This window comes from Haliaeetus leucocephalus, unplaced genomic scaffold (genome assembly GCF_000737465.1).
Source record: "Haliaeetus leucocephalus isolate CR32 unplaced genomic scaffold, Haliaeetus_leucocephalus-4.0 Scaffold451, whole genome shotgun sequence".
NCBI classification, from domain to species: Eukaryota; Metazoa; Chordata; class Aves; order Accipitriformes; family Accipitridae; genus Haliaeetus; species Haliaeetus leucocephalus.
In genome coordinates, this window is record NW_010972887.1 from 6,593,390 (window position 1) to 6,610,105 (window position 16,716).

A 16,716-nucleotide genomic window follows, 5' to 3' on the forward strand; every position below is an offset into this window, starting at 1 on the left:
GCGCCCCCCTGTTCCCCCCCCCCCCATCCCCAAGTGGGGCTGTAGAGCCAGCCAGGGGCAAACCCTGCTCCCAAGGGGCTCATTACCACGAGAAAGGGAGAGACCCCCCAAAAGACCCCCCCTGGACAGCCGGGTGTGATGGGCAGGGAAGGGGACCAGCCACCAAAGGGCCCTGGATGACCTGGGCCTTCTGCTGAGACCTTCTGCCATCATGGCTTTGTGCTGGCGGGATGATTCACGGTCTCACTTATTTCGTTGTGTTTGGTTTTTCCCTGGCACAGGATGAGTAACGGGGATCACGATTTCTTGCCCGTGTGGAAGGAGGAAAATGGGAGAGTGAGCAGCAAAGATGCTCTAGCTGATAGGTTTTGACTAATACGTTTTAGAGGCTGGCGAAGACAGAGGTTCAACACCTCGAAAAACATGTTAGCTGCTCTGAGGCTTTTAGAATCATAGAATCATTTAGGTTGGAAAAGACCTTTAAGATCATTGAGTCCAACCATCATTTACTTTGGGTCCTTCATAGCTAGGGCTCTCCAGTATTTTCCCCAAAGTGTGGAATCCTTCCTGCGTTAGGGATTAACCATCCCCATGTAGGCGACCCAGATGAGATGTGCCCACTTCCAGCTGAGCCTGGGGAGAGCATCCTTCCCCGCAGCCCTGCTCCGTCGGGGCAGCGGCTCCTGCAGGATCGGGGCTCCCCCGTGGGTGCCGGCTGCTTCTCATGCACAGATCTCTGGGGTGCAGAAGCTGCCCTTGCCTTGGGAAAAAATTGGAAGGTTGCAAAAAAACCCAAGCCCGAATCAGACAAACAAACAAAAAAAGTGCCGGGGGGGATTATTTTCTGCAGTCACCTGCAGTAGTAGAAGATAAGACAGGCTGGAATAATTTTTCTGAGCGGGGAAGGCCCCATGTGGCCCCAAGATGCTGCTGGATACTTTTGCTCGATACAGGTGTCCCTATGAACTAAGATTTAGAGAGCAAAGGGTTTTTTTTTCTTTGTTGTCATTTACACATGGAGGAGAGGAAAAAGGGTCAGGGAACAACTCTCCCCCCACCCGCTGATGGGGTATTTGGGAAGAAACCTTTTGAATCAACATTCCCAAAGTTTTCGAGTTCCTCTGCGGAAAACCCATGTAGGGATAGGATACGAGCCAAAAGCAAGGGAAAAGATTGTCTGGCTTTAATTTATCTATCCCTGGGCACTTCTAACAAGCAGATCGCACTGTAATATTTAATCTCGTGTGAGTCCCTGCACGTTAAAAGTGAATCTCCCTCATATGTTTTTGTTAATTTTGCCGGTTATAAAGTCGCTTCTGGTGGCCTAAAGCTGCTCAGCTCCCACCCGCAACGTACGTCTCTCTGTCTGTGGTAGGAGAAGAGCATCTGCAGGACCCAAACCCCCTTCAAACGCCGAGCAAAGAGGAACGAGAGGCTCCGGCTGCTGGGAGAGGTGATGGCAGATTGGTGGGCGAGCATCCTCCGTCCGCTGTCCCGCGCCGTGGGATGGAGATGGTTTTTCTTCTCTTCTGGGATCGATGTTGAAGTTTGGACACATTTCTTGGCTCGGTTGGCAGTGATTAAAATTCGTGGCTCACTTTTGTTTATAGTTGGTTGTTTACTTTGTTGAATTTTTAAAAACTTGTTAGAATGCAATTGAACACAGATTCAACAGTATTTAGGCTTGAAAAATAAAGATGCGTTAGAAAGATGCCTATTATGCTTCAGAATTATTAATTGACATTTTTATGATGAATAATTAATCATTTGAATAATTTTCGTATCTCTGATCTGAACACATATTTGCATATCTAATGTCTGATTTTAAATGTGGTTTCTTTAGTTGCATTCTCCCAGGACAAAGACATGAAGTAAGTAACATCCTAATGCAAAACTTTTTTTCTTTGCAGTTGTAAAGTATGTTTATTGAAATGTAAGTTTCTATCTAGTTATGAAGCTGTTAATAATCTATGCATGGCATATATGCATTAATAAGACTGCGAATCTTCTGGATGTGAGCACATCTAGGCCTCATTTTCTTAAATACAGCGGTAAGGTCTCCTGCAACACACACACGTTACTTAAAACCGTGTGGGGTTAAGCTAGGAAACCATAAAGAAATATCTCAGATAGGCAGTGTTCCTTCTTGTTTATATGACACTTAGCGAGAAGACCAAAGGTTGTTTCAATTATTTGAGGTGTTTAAAATATTGAGAAGTTTTTATATAAATTTTTACCGTGTCCTCCCTGTGAGACAACATCAGTATTTTCTTCTTATATTTTAATATGCCTAAATCATAGTCGTCGAGACCCCGCCTCGCTCATAGCTGGTGGCAATAAAGGAACAACATAAGCTGCAGATCAGTTGTAAGTTGGTCAGCAAATAGGTGCAAGTAATGGTGATCGTTGTGCAACCCTGCTCGGCGTTGGGTTGATACGAGCACAGCTCAGCCACATGGGGAACAGAAAGGAGGAAGGGGCAGCTGGACAAAACCAGAACCCAAAAGGTATTCAAAAAAAAATAAATAAATAAAGCAATTAAAGGACTAGCCTCTGCTCCACTGCCTTCGACCACTGGTTAATTATTGTAGTAGCGCTGCCCAAACGGGACCCGAGGAGTTGCCTTTGCTTATGCCAGGTCTGGAGTTGATTTATTTAGAAATGAAAGCTTTTAAGAACTTTTATTTAGTGGTACATTGAAATGTACAGAGGGCCCAACTATTCTGAGTAAAGGCTACTGGCTCCTTGTTGTCATACTGAGGAACCAGGATGATAGATGCTCTAGAAATACCTTAAACTAATGCAGTACTATTTATGTTTAGCAGATTAAAGAAATGACACCAAAACAGAGGCACAATTACATGGTAGTATTTAAATTTGCTTAGTGCCATTTATATAGGAAAGACAGTATATGCGAAACGTAAAATTAAAATAAAACTTTTAATCTTTTTTTTTTTCCCCACACTGGTTAGTAAAAAATACGCCCCAATGATACTTTTTTTTTTTTACAGTGAAAGTATATTATATAGACTATGGTAATCTAGTGGGCAATATCTGACAGACAGATACTGTATAAAGAAACTGTGAAATGTAGTTCTCAGAACAGGCTGAAGTTATATTGAATAGGATGTTTAGCAGTTGCATATGCTCAGTGATAACAGATTTTTTTTTTTTTTTCTTTTCTTTTTTTTTTCCTAGGGGGGGTTGAAGTTGTAATAGCAAAAGCGGTAAACTTGAGCAACACTTGCAGCACGGAGGGCCCAGCTCTGAGCCCGGTGCTCGGACCTGCCATCGCTTTCGCCATCAGGGTGGTGGCAACGGCAGCGAGCTCTCTGCAAAAGGACGAGGTGGGAATTGGGGTTAAACCTCTTTTTTTGATTCTAAAAGCGGGAGAGAAAGCAAACATCCCCGAGATGCACCCACACTTGTTTGCACAGGGAGAGAGCCCTTTTGGGGTCGGGGTCACCCCTTTGCCGTGGGCAGCAGGAGCGGCAGCAGCGCTGGGGTGAAGGCATCCGGGGCCGAGAACGTCGGCCAAAGCCCCTCGGATGTCGTTGTGCCTTCGTGAGGCCGATGGACGGCTTTGTGGTGGATTTAGGAACATGGAAAATGGAGATTTTTGGTTTTGTTTTACCCAGGCTGAACAGTGGATATAAATTACATAACTACAGAGTAGCCCCTGTTCTACTTATTTGGGACTAGATCAAATTTACTTTCCCTGGCTTTCTTAGTGTCTCGCTATTTTTCCCACTGACCACTGATTAAGCTAATAGAGGTGAAATTACTGGCAGGGAACCTGGGTGCAAAGCTGACATTTTGATGGCCATCCAAAAGTTTCAGAGTCGATCGATTGCCCCAATTATTTCTTATCACGGCCCTGGGGAAAACATTTTCTTCTGTCTGTGGCTTCAGGAGATGTATTTTAAAATCTACAGAAACGAAAGGGTTACAGAGATATTTAGAAAAACCCACATGATTTGAAACAATTAGATACTGCAGGGTAATTTTCAAAGAAATTCCATGTGTACAGAATTGCCCAATATCTGGAAAATTGCTGCCGTTCTGCTGACTGTATTAGAGATCAAGAGAAGCAGAGGCACACGTCCCACTGACCGTTGCACACCTAAACTGCAGATTTACCCACGAACTGGCAGACATGCCCTTCGTCAGAGGTGGCATTGGACTTGCCAGTTCTTCTGTTCGCCTCCCTCCGACTATCAGCATCATCTCCAGCTCGTCTGTGGATGGAGGCTTGGCCAACTGGCCCCTTTCCAAGCCCAAATCTTAGACTCTGGGTTATTAGAGCTGTCAAAAACAGGAGAGAGTTTTTTTTTTCCCTTGCCATGAAAGTTTTCTCCACGTTCTCACTCCCTCCCCAATTTATGTTTTAAAAACGTTTCCTGGGAAATTTTCTGACACCTCTCCGGGTCACTTGCTCCGTGGCATTCCAGGTCAGTGTCGCATTAAAGGTACCGGCATTTGAACAAGTCGTTTCCCCACACGGATAGTGTTAGGTGTATGTACGCTCTTACCAATGCTTCTAACTATATCGCTTAAAACTTGCTCCAGGCAGCATCTAAACTATTTTAAAACCTTACCATCCTTTTTTAACACACATCAGCTATCCTGCTTCAAATCTCTGACAAGGATGTGAAAACCGCAGTGTCAGAACAACTGCTGCTCTCTTCTTGGATTCTGACAAGCAACCTTCAACCTGAAACCCTCTAAAAATGGCTATTTTTATCTTTTTTTTTTTTTTAAATTCAGAAGTGACTATATTGACTGTATTCCTTTCCCTTGTTCTGACAGGTTGGAAATGGGTGCAAAAAATGCATGAGGCAGAATACGGCAATACTGTTTGGTGTTCACCCAGTGGGTCCACCTGCCAAAGGGCCTACCACAAGGAGGTTGTGAATGGCTGTGATTTCCCAAATTCTGGGCTAGGGAGGAGGAAAAATGCTCTCTAGAATAATTTTGGCAATGTGGATTGGGTTGCTGTGATGTCCTTGGCTCTTGGAAGTCAAGAACTGCAACGCCAAGTGCCTATCACCTCCAGTGCCGTAAGTTGACTGAGCCATGTCCCCACAAGTAAAGGCATTTGCATAGATCCAGCACACTGCACATATTAGGAGAGTGATATTCATTATTTGGCCTTTAATTTTGCATGTGGCATGGGCAGTAGATACCACCAAAACCAGCGGAGATGTGAACAGGCCCACCGTGCTCCCCAGAAGGTGCCAAGAGATGAGGGGCAGGGAATGGGACACTACAACCCCTGCACTGGGGTGGCTGGTCCTGGGTGGAGAGGTTGGACTTGGCGACAGTCATTCTGATTCCTCCTACCTACCACTGGCCTTTGCAGGAGCGTAAACTGGACCGACCATTGCTGCCCAAAGGGTGAAAGCAAAATCAGTGAGATGACCCAGGGTTTGCTTTGATGGTTGTGGGAGCTGGTGGGGAGGTTCAGGGCAGCGAAGGCAACCCGGGATGAATTTAATAGCTAATCTGTCCCGATGACTTTGCTGGGGTGGGTCACTACGTGCAAGACCTCTTTCCCTAGCGAGCAGGGAAAGGGTGGAAGTGGTGGAGCCCAGGCAAAAGAAAACAAACCCAATCGTGGCACAGCCTTGGATATCTGCTGTTGGGGCAGGTGAGTGCCTGGGTTAGCTGCTGTGCCACCACCCACCCGCTACACCTGGCAGTGCTCTCTTTGCCTATGCCAAAGCCTGCCTGGTGGTGGCACCCATTTAGGGGAGGACTGGAGCTATCAAGTGAGGTCCGTGTCCAGAATTTGGGGGATAACAGTCCAGAGGTAAGGATCAAGGTGTGAAAAGCCACACCTGATATTTAAGCATTGGAAAGTGGATGTGGTTAGAAGTGGGAGCAGTGGAGAAAGCGGCGCTGATCTATGCACAAGGCAGGCAAGCTCTCCCTCGTGCCTCGTGGTGAGCAGGGAGAAATATAGAGCAGAGACTGAAAATACTGCAAATATTTGTTCTCGTTGTCAGATGTTTCTATAAAATCAGTTGTTACTGAATCACCGCTGAAGTTACTGAGCATTTAAATAAGCAGAGAGTGAGAAAAGCTAAGTCTAATTATATGTTTCATGCCATTTACAGAGGTTTCCAGGGGATTTTCTTTTAATAAAAGTGCAGTGCATCAAAAAGAATAAATCCTACAATTTTGTTATTTACAAATCAGCTGCTTCTGCCTCAAGCCGACAGACTTATCCTCCATCTTACACCCTTCTTTCCACCCAAAATGCACCCAGTACATTCACATTTCTACTAATACTCTTTAAGTATCTACATACTATGTTATGCTCCTTATGTCAGTAAGCAAATAGATCAGAAGAAAATTATCACAAAAGCATAAAAAAAAATATTCTTAAAGAAAGAGACAGAGAAAAAAACCACAATGTTGGAAAATGTGCCACATAACTGTTTTCCAGATGAGGAGAACAAGTGCCTTTTACATCCCTGCCCACCAATTCCTGAAGATTTCAGATCGGAAGCCTGGCTGGAGGTATGATGTAATCAGTTAGTTAAAATGATTTACTCACATAAAATATAAAACCTTTTTGATGATTAATTTTTATCCCCTTCACATTTTTTTCACCGCCGCAACCGCTCTGCCCCTTTCTGACTCCAGGTTATTTAGCAGTTGACTCTTGCGTTCGGAGCGTTGCATATCAATCCCCAGGACCAAAACATGCCACTAATATTTTCTCTGCCCCGTTATCTATCGATGCAGCACCTAACCCTGCAGCCCTCATCTGGGCTTGAGAAAGGAGTGAGTCGTACCGAATCAGGCCCATAACTTGCTCCTTGTTGAGGTTACCCTCCCTTTAGAGGTGAAGAAAAAAAATGAGAAAACCAAGAGGCTGCATTCGTTCTTGTCCAGCTTGGCTGCTGTCGTGATATAGGACCATGCCCCATTGCTTTGGTAATTAAAATGCCGCGTGCAAAGGATACCAGAAAAACAGAGGAATGAAAATAAGATGGTTTCTCTCAAGGGTGAACGTACCATGGATGCATTACACAGGCTACGCGCGCTTTACGGAGGTCTTAGACTTGCCTTGCAACAGCCCTGCCATTCCAGGATGGGCCTCTTTCCTGAGCAGACGCCGTCCATCGAGCCAAATTGTATGATTGTTTTGTGATATGGATATATGTGGACTGGGGACTGAATTAAGGACATTAAACTCAATTTCCTTAAGACATGAGCCAGATTTTAATATTGCAGCTGTCCAGAGGTGAAAGGGTAATGAGGACATGAGGAATTCCTGGACGGGAAAGGGACACTTGGCCCAACAAGTCTGTCCCCCTTCAAGTTTATTACCACACACCTCCCCGCGTTGTCAATATATCCTCCAGCCCTGTCTGCCTGTATAAACATGTCTGGCTATCTCTTCTGTTCATTAATACTTCAGTTCACTCGGTGGTTTTATTTGACATAATGCCTACTACACTGTGAGTCGGATAGCTCTATGTGAATTTACTGTTTGTTCTTAGACCTTTCATTTTTAATTGACATAATCTTCCCCCCCCCCTTTAAACTCACCAGATACAACCACTACTTCTGTTTTCATCCTAATTATGAAAATGTTAATGTTTAGGTCTTTTTTAGAAAGGATTAGGCTCAGGCTTCATTTATATCAAGCATCTTTAACAGCCAGAAACAACGATTGCTTCATATCTTATTCCTATTTGAGTCACTAAAGTTCTTCTCTGGGAAAGGTGATCAAAATTGGAATTATTGGAGAAAATCTATCACGTTCCTTGTGCGATAACAGTTCTTTTGATTTGCAGGCTATCCTTTGCTGCAGTGTCCATATCACACTTTATTTATACTGAATTGGCATTGATTCAAAATTGATGTTTGACAGATTCAGTACAATTTTTAAGGTGGAGCGGGACATTTGGTAGTCAAGTATTAACTTATAATGATCTCCTAAAGTCAAGAAACAGCTTTGAAGGCTGGTGGGAGGAAAAAAGCTCCCACGAAATTAGTAACGTTACAAAGATTTCTAACTGCTAACTGGTCTTCATTTATTAAAAACTATCTTCCTTTAAATTTTCTGCTAGCAAAGTTGAGAGTGAATTAGCATACAGATGCTTCCTCAGAATGCCGACATTTTAAAAAACCTGGGTTTTTCCCTTCCTCTGAGGCAACTCAGAGGAGAATGTCACTAGAGATCTGAACACAAGCACGGGGAAAGAAGCACAAGTCACAAATAAACCTGCATGATTTTGAAATTTCAAAGACAATAGGCTGGTGAAACAAAAATACTCTGGGTGAAGTATAAAGTGGGAAGCAGGCAAAGTAGGTTGCTGTGATGCAAGATCGAGAAAAGACTTAAATTTGTTAAGTCCGTTGAAATCACAGAAGACCAATATTTTTATAATTATTTCTGATATCTAACTATGCTCTCTTGTTTAGGGAAGCAACTTGCTTTTACAATGAATAGAAGGTTTGATTTTTTTTTTTTCCTTTAAGATTTTCCCCTGAAAAAAGAGGCACTGCTAGCAGAGATTGTTTAGGGGAAGAAATTCTGCACCCTGTTGAGAAACACTGAGGTTTTGTTCAGGAACTAAGATGGCAGCACTGGGTGGACAGGGAACTTTGAGAAACTTGGAAACAGAAGAAAAATAAGAAATCTCTTGGTTTCAGGCAGTGAAGAAACAGTTATGACAAAGGAAAACACAGACACATAGCCGGTGGGAAAAAAAAAAAAGTCAGTATACAGTATCCAAGAGACACAGAAAACTTCAGGTTTATATTGTCCAGGATCCTCAGTGATAAAGAAAACCCTGTAAGAGTCTCAAAAAACCCCAACAAACCTTTGAATTTGGAGGATTGAATCCAACCTTACCAGACAGCTGGTGATCCAAAGAGGAATTGCAAATGCCACTTGGGGCCTGGACAGGATTGCTTTGGGCAATGAGGGATGTAAAAGACATTTCCCACGGCATCTGTTGGATTGCAAACACCCATAGCTTAAATCCTTGGTTTTTTTCATTCCTTGCCTAAATGTACTGTTTTGCAAAAGTTGAAGTTGGTGTAGTGACTACCACAATGTCAGACTGCTCTTTTGTGAGGGTCCTTGCATAAGGATAATAAAGAGAATAATTAGTAAAAAAAAGTATAATAAGCTGAAATTTTAAACTTTGTACAGTTCTGTTAAATGCTCATGAGACCAAATCTTTTTGGTCTTGCTGTTGAAAGATGGTCCATTAAAATGAGTGGAGTAGATACGGCATGAAAGCCGACAGAATTTGGCTCTAGCTTTGGACAAGTTGTTTGAAGTAACATGGATGTAAAAGTTAAGAAAAGTAGTAAAGCCATAGTGAGCAGAGCCCATTCTTAACTAATGCTATGTTTTATTTAAATACCTGGTAAAATTCTGGGTAGTTACCGTCAGGGACAAAATGACTACTAAAATGTCTTTAGTTAAATAACCTTAGATGCTGGAGTGGATCCATTCAGCCTTGTTTAGCAGTTTTCTCACTTCATTTTATTTTTTAATCAAAATTTGTTGGAGGACATATCCTTCTGCCAGGTGAAGGGCCAAACCACTGGACTTCAGAGCCCTGTTCTTGCTTTCTTTGCCTCTGTGCCATCTTCCTTTCATGGCCCTGCTCCCTGGGGATTATCAAAAATCCCACTGGGAGTGAGGTCAAGGGTCCCAGCCAGCATCTTCACTTTTCTCCAGGTCCCTAAAACCCCTCCATTTTCAAGGAGCACACTGAAAGTGAATGCAGATTGTGTTTCTTGGTGAGGAGACGCTCTTGTAAATGGGATTTAGAGCCATAATCTCTTCGGTGCTACCCCAGAAATGAGCCCCAAGGCTTTTGTCCTGTGCCCTGGTCTGCCGGCCACACTGAACTATTCTGGACCCAGGTCTGTCACCCTTGGGGCAGAAAGAGACTGGCAGGTCTTCAAAACTACATGGGGCTTGGGTTCAAGGGAAACAGGATTAGCTTTGTTATCTGACCCTTACATTAAAAACATAAGGTAGCCATCCCTGGGGTAAAAGGTCTTACCCAAACACTTATGCATTAAATTGAGATAGAAAAAAAAGGTTGGGCGGTTTGTTTTTTTTTTAAGTTTCTAAGATTTTTTTAATCTCCTCTAAACTTCCCATCTCCTAAGGATTAAAAAGCTCAAAGCAACCTCTTGTTCATTCCTTCCCTTTTCCTGGAGTTCCAGTTCCTCTCTGAGCTCTTCCCTTCTCTCCAAGCAGCACCTAGGTCTCCCTCTTCCCCTTGCTTAGCACCCTCCACCATTTCTTTCCATCCCTCTGCCCACGTGGAGCGTGTTTGCGCATTTTCCACTGCATCAGAAAAACCTGTTTACTTTGCTCTCTCAGCTGTGTGCTCCAGCACAGCAGCACGTTCCTGGTGGTGCTGATGCTGCATTTGCTGGTGATCTCGATCTTGCATTTCTAACCTGTGTTAGACAATTGTTGTTAGAGCCCCTGTAACTTTTATGTCTCCTGGGACGTTTTGATACTTTTGATATTCTGATTTAATTCTTTTACATAGATTAGAGACAAGACAAGATCCTAACCTGACCAAAGCCCTATCCTGTATTGACTGCCAATCTCTAAGTCATTCGGTGAATGCTGTTTTCAGACCGTTATCAGTTCATTAAAGTTTGTTACCATTTATGCGATGGCTCTGTACCTTGCTGGTAATCTCCAGTGTAGGATCTTATCAAACACACTTTTGAAAGTCTAGGCATATTGTATACCATCCACAGTATTTTTCTTTCTACCTTGGCAGGGATATCTCTGAAGAATTCCAACAGATTATTTAAGCAAGGTTTCCTGCTCATAAATCCACATTGGTTGAGTGTACTCAAATTAGGATTTTCAGTGCGTTTCCTTACTAAATCCTGCAAAACCATCCCTATTCTATTTTTCATAGCTATGAATTGTGTTATGTTAATTTGTTTATATTATGATTTTTCAGAAATATTTTATATGTATATATTCCTCTGCATATGCATGTGTACACAAAAGCGCATATACGTAATGGAAATTATATTGAAGTATATTGGGCTTTAAAGCTGAATATGTTAAAATAGTTAATGCAGTATAAAATGCAAAGGATATAGTTAGGGACAGATCTTTGGCTGGAGTAAATGAATTTGACTTTGAATACATTTTGCTAACTTAAATGGTGTTAACTTGATTTATGTGAGCTGAGGAGTTAACCCTTATGCACTGCACTTGCTTTGCTTCAGTGCCAAGAGATCAAAATGACTGTTGGGATGCTTCTTAACATTTCTGATTTATTACAGATCTCTATCCACATTTCTTAGGGATTTCTTTGGCTCAAGAAGTGTATTTTTATTTGCTGCTGCAAAAAGAATTCTTAATGTTTTATTAAATTATATATTATGTAATATTTTGTTTCAGATTAGTAATTTCTTGTGTTTTATTTTCCCTTATTTGACTATTTTAGGATATTTACTATCCTTCCCAGCTTTCTGTTGACATCTGCAGATCTTTCTATTACAATGACGAACCTGATTAATATTAGGTTCATGCTTAGTTTGATTGTAATATTGGAAAGCTAACATTTTACACAGGAAATAGTCCCTCCCCTTGAATTGAAACCAAATGAAAAATTTAAGACCAAACCAAATGGAGTTTGTGTAATCTAGTTCTTACTGGACCTGTTTAAGAGGTGCTGTAGTTTGGGTGCCAAGGTCCTCCATGAACAGGGCTCTCTGCTGAAGTGCAATAATACTTTGCATGAGCTGTAGTCTGGATTATAAATCATGGAGAGGAACAAACAGTGGAGCCTTGTGGTTGCAAAGAAGTATTTTTTTCATGGAAAAGAAAAATCTTCTTTTTTTCCAGTTTGAGTTTCTTAAAATGAAAACTGGGGTTTGCCCTGAAAGATGATAAGTTTTTGTGAAAAGAGTTCATCTTTTTTTTTAATCAATGAGAAAACAAGTCTGACGATAGGCAAGTTTTTGACCAACTGGGGACCACTCTTTTCTCACCTGTGGCAGAAACCCAAGATGGCAATTGGATTTGAGTTAAGCTTTCTGTACAAGCCAAGGGAAGAGCTAGGCAAAACAACATTCATTTAAGCCAGGAAGCTTTCTGGGGACACGACAGCCTCCGCATGCATTACTCAGCAGCCTGGGAACATGCCAAACCCTTGGGGGGGGTCCCCTAACCTCCACCCCACCAGGGTTAGCCACCTTTCTTTCAACAGCGGAGAAGTCTGCGGTGTTGGACAAAACACAGCATCAGCTGCTGGTGCTTGCTTTCACATAAGTTGGTGATGAAAGTGTGTGTCCAGCCCATGGGAAAACCTAGTCAATTTTAACACTGGTCTGAAGGAGACCTAAAAGATGAAGGTCTCGGCTTCAACAAGCTCTGGTGGTTGCTGCCCACTCCTTTTGCTGGAGCTCTTCTATCTTGGGGGAGAACTGGATTTTAAGTACCTGCTCCCAGGTATGTTGATTATATTACAGTGATTAAATATATAATATATGGAACTGGAGACCAGTCTTCTGGTCATGGGACCGCACGAGGTCAATTCCATTTATAAACTGCTAAGCCCTTGGTTTGGTATGCCAGGAACAAAAATATCCAACTGAGAAACTATATTTGTAAGTCCTGAAAGATGAGGTCCCATCTTTGAAGTCCAGTCAGAAGAACTTTTTAATTAGTATAACTACAAAACACCCCCCACTAAAACATATTTACTTTCCTCTGGTTCACAACTATCAGATTGCCACTGTCGCATGTTATTGGCACAATTCCTTCCACCATTGGCTGTGTCAATTCTTTTATTGTTAGTAAGATTTTCTCTTTCAATGACTAATAAGAGCATATTTGGGTTTTCTTAATTGTTCTTTTGACCTGAGTCCATTTACTTTGTGAATCTCCCTAGCTTTTCTTGGTAAGAATGTTTTCTATTGATTTATCCCTTAAATCTATGAGAATCTTTATAATAATGAGGCTTAGACTCCCTATCATTAACTTTAAAAGTTATATTGAACTTAAACATAATTAAAGTTAAATTTTATAATTAAAATTAATTTTATAACAGTATACATGCCTATCTCCAAGTATGGGGCTCATCATAGCTACTGGCTGCTCAGTGGACTAATAGCATTGCCACTACAAACAAACTTTGTTAGCTTCCACATAGTTATCATACCAATCAATACCTGAATAATTAAATTCCTCCATTATCAAATTCTAGTCTTCTTTATCAGCTTTTCTTCCACCAGTAATTTTGTTGTCTTAATCTGGTTTCTTCTCTGAAAGTCTATAGCAACCTTGGAGTTCCACCAGGTAATCTTTCCTTTCTCCTCTGTTGAGGTTTCTAACCCACATTCTTTAATGCCAAAATCTGAAGTCTTTAAAGAAGATTACACTGAATGGAAGTTTGATCAAACTATGTTTTGTTTTAATACAGACTACTAATTTTATCTTGTCCCATCCTTGAGTGGAATCCTATACATGTAAGTATTTGAAATTGCCATTAATTTTCTTGATTCATTCTCTTATTGATTTTCTTTCCAACTATTTCCATCGAATGTATCTAATAATTATTAGAGATGAGCCAAGAACCAAATGCCTGCATCCATTCCCCTCTGAGCTTTGTGGCTCATGCTCATCTTTAATTAACACAGATGCGAGTAAGGAAGCTTCCTAGGGTAATGCCAAATTCTTTAATGTTACATTCTTACCTTTGACTTTTTCTGCTGCATTTTGACACAGTTTTGGTCAGGGCTGGCTTCTAGAGAAAAGCATTGCACATCGTGAAGCTCCATGCTCTCCTCAGACCCTATACCAAATGATTTGAGCAGAAAGGAGGGGGAAGGATTCCTGCTCCCTTTTATACTCCTGCAAATGCAGCGAGGCCAAATCACTCCAACTGCTTTCATCTGTTCATTACTCTATAAATGCAACACTTTCTGAAAGAAATTCACTGTTGAATTAAGGGGGAAAGTGGGATACAAAACAAATGGGGGTGATAATGAATTGAAGTGATGATCTGAGGAGCTCATGGTGCTTCATAAGCACTAATTAATTAAACCTTACTAGATCCCAGCAAGGTAGGTATTATGGCCCATACTTCAATCCTGGCTGCGGTGTGCTATTTCTGTATCTCAATATCATTTTGTTAACGTGTATTGCGATGAGCGGACTGAAATGGTGTCTGACTAGTAGAGATGACTGTGCATATATTTAAGCTGTGAATATTCTGTATGATGAGCCTTCGTATGGAAACAACTTTTTTTTTTTTTTAAATACAGCCTTGTTCCTGAATAAAAAGTGCATGATAAATGAGTTATACAGAGAGCATTGAAGGGCTAATGATGATGTATAGTTAGGTACAATATGTAACTCATTCTGTTACTGAATTAGGGTGAACAGAACTTTTCTTTCTGTTACTGAAAACCTGAGTGCACTTCAATGAGTATGACATTTTCTTTCATTTATAATATAATTTATCTAATTGCTGTAAGAATTTAACCTATGATTTTAACTGCAGTTTTTAGAGGTGTGAAGAGCACATGAATCTCTTAATACATTATAAAAGTTATTTTGAGGTTTCATTGCAAGAAACATGTTTTGTTTTTAGTACTGATGTAGAGCTTTGACTCCTAATGAGTGCTTTACCCCTTTTTTTCCATCCTGCTCTAAACAAGATGTTGTTTATTACTTGAAACATTATATGTAAGCCCCAAGAATATGTTACATGTGACTGGAGCTTTGGCAGACTTTGAGAAACTGAAGTTTCCAGAAATTTTGCTATGTTTAAAAACCAGAGCCATGTTTTAAGGAAAGATTTCTACTTCCAAATGTGTGGTTGCCTGAACCTTTTACATTTTCAAGTCAGATTCCTCTGCCAAATAACACACTGTACCTTAACTATAATAAAAAAGCAGAGACTCTGTGTTTATAAAAACATTGCAGGAGCAACTGTGATCATATTTCTTGAATTTATTCTATTCATGTGCTCAAATAGGCATTTTTATAGTAAGCTCTCTATTGCACCGGTCACTTACAGGAGTAGAAAATGACATGTACAGGCAGAAGGCTGGCATAATGCAACAAACCAAACTGGTAAAGTACAGGAATTCGGAGCCAGACCAAAATATAAGGTCAAGGAAGTTGCTCGTATAATAATAGTGGTTATCTGTTTAATGTGTGATCTGGCAGTGATACGATGTTGACCATAAGCAATTATGCCTGTTTCTAAACTGGTGGTATATGAGCCCTAAGTAACTATACACAAGATAGATGGGCTGTGAGAAATGGGCACTCGCTCTGCTCTTGTGGTTCTTCTTGCTTAATGTCAATTAAAATTACAGTTTAGTAATAGATAGAAATTCTCCCAGTGTAAAATAATGTCTATATTCACTCTATCAGTTGCCACATACTTCAAATCCTATATTGAAACCAGTTTTATGAAGCAAGCTCCTGTCTGGGCTGATACATGCTGCATAATATTCTTCTTAACAGACATGTGGTTAGGCATGCTTTTTCTAACTCCCTGGTTATTATTTGAAACAGCTTTCTTGACAATCAAGTTCTAACGTCGGTGTCTGTGAAGGATGCCCTTGTTCTGCATTTTGTCGCGTGTGAACCTGGAAGCGAGCGATGTCCTCAACGTACGTTTAGCTGCCTGGCGTTGACCTAGCAGGAGTTAAAAGCAAGAAGGACTTTGTGATACTGAGCAGCCTGAGCCCAGATTAGGGCCTGGGAGCTGCTATGCTGGGGCCCTGGCTCTGAAACCCATTTTTTATGACTTTGGTGAATTCACTGGACAGCGTATCTTCTCATTAGCTTTTAATAGAATTGGATCCCACTGTTAAAATAGCCTCTGTGTCCTCCCCCGTAAAATGGGATTGCGATGTTTTCCTGGGCTTAGGAGGATGTGGTTGGAGTAGAAGCTGTGTGGTTGAACTAACTGCGGTAGAAACTGTGCTAACGAGCTATGAAGACACCCAAGAAATCCTCTTCTCCCCAAGAGCGAGCAGTTGCGTACAATTTGGCTCCTTCGGCATAAATCCTGTGATCGCTGCTGTCAGTATGCAATGGCTTGAATCTCTGCCTTTGCACAGAAGGAGCTGTGGTCACCAACCCTCCCTCCTTGCCCCTGAGCACCATTTAGAAATAATCACTTGAAAAGCAGCATGTGACTTCCTTAAAACAAGTCCCAGCTGAGGCTTAAGCAGATGGCTTCCTAAGGACTTCTGAAGGCACTTCACATGGCTTTGGCCGTTGCAGAGGTAATGACTTGCTATATATTCTTAGCAAACTCAGCACTGATACTTACAAGGTATCCCAGAAAGAAATAGTACGTCTTCATTACCTGAAAGACTGAATTGAACAAGGATTTCACAACCAGAGCGTGTTGGTTAATTGTTGGTAATTTAGGAGCTGTATCAATAATCTTGCAATAGTCCTGAAGTGGTTATGTGGCCACGGACTTTCACATCAAGCCGGTGCATGTGCTTCGGCTGTCACTTCTAGCCTTCCCAGATGTAAACCTTTCATCCTTTTACTTTTCAGAAGCATAAAAATAAGGGCTGCAAAAATCCGCGATTATGGTGGAGAACTAAATAAGGAAACATAACTGCTTACTGAAAAGCCACCCCCTCCGAGAGAAATGTCAGCGACACAATGAGCACTATTATGCCTCTCCTTTACAACCAGATTGGGGGTTT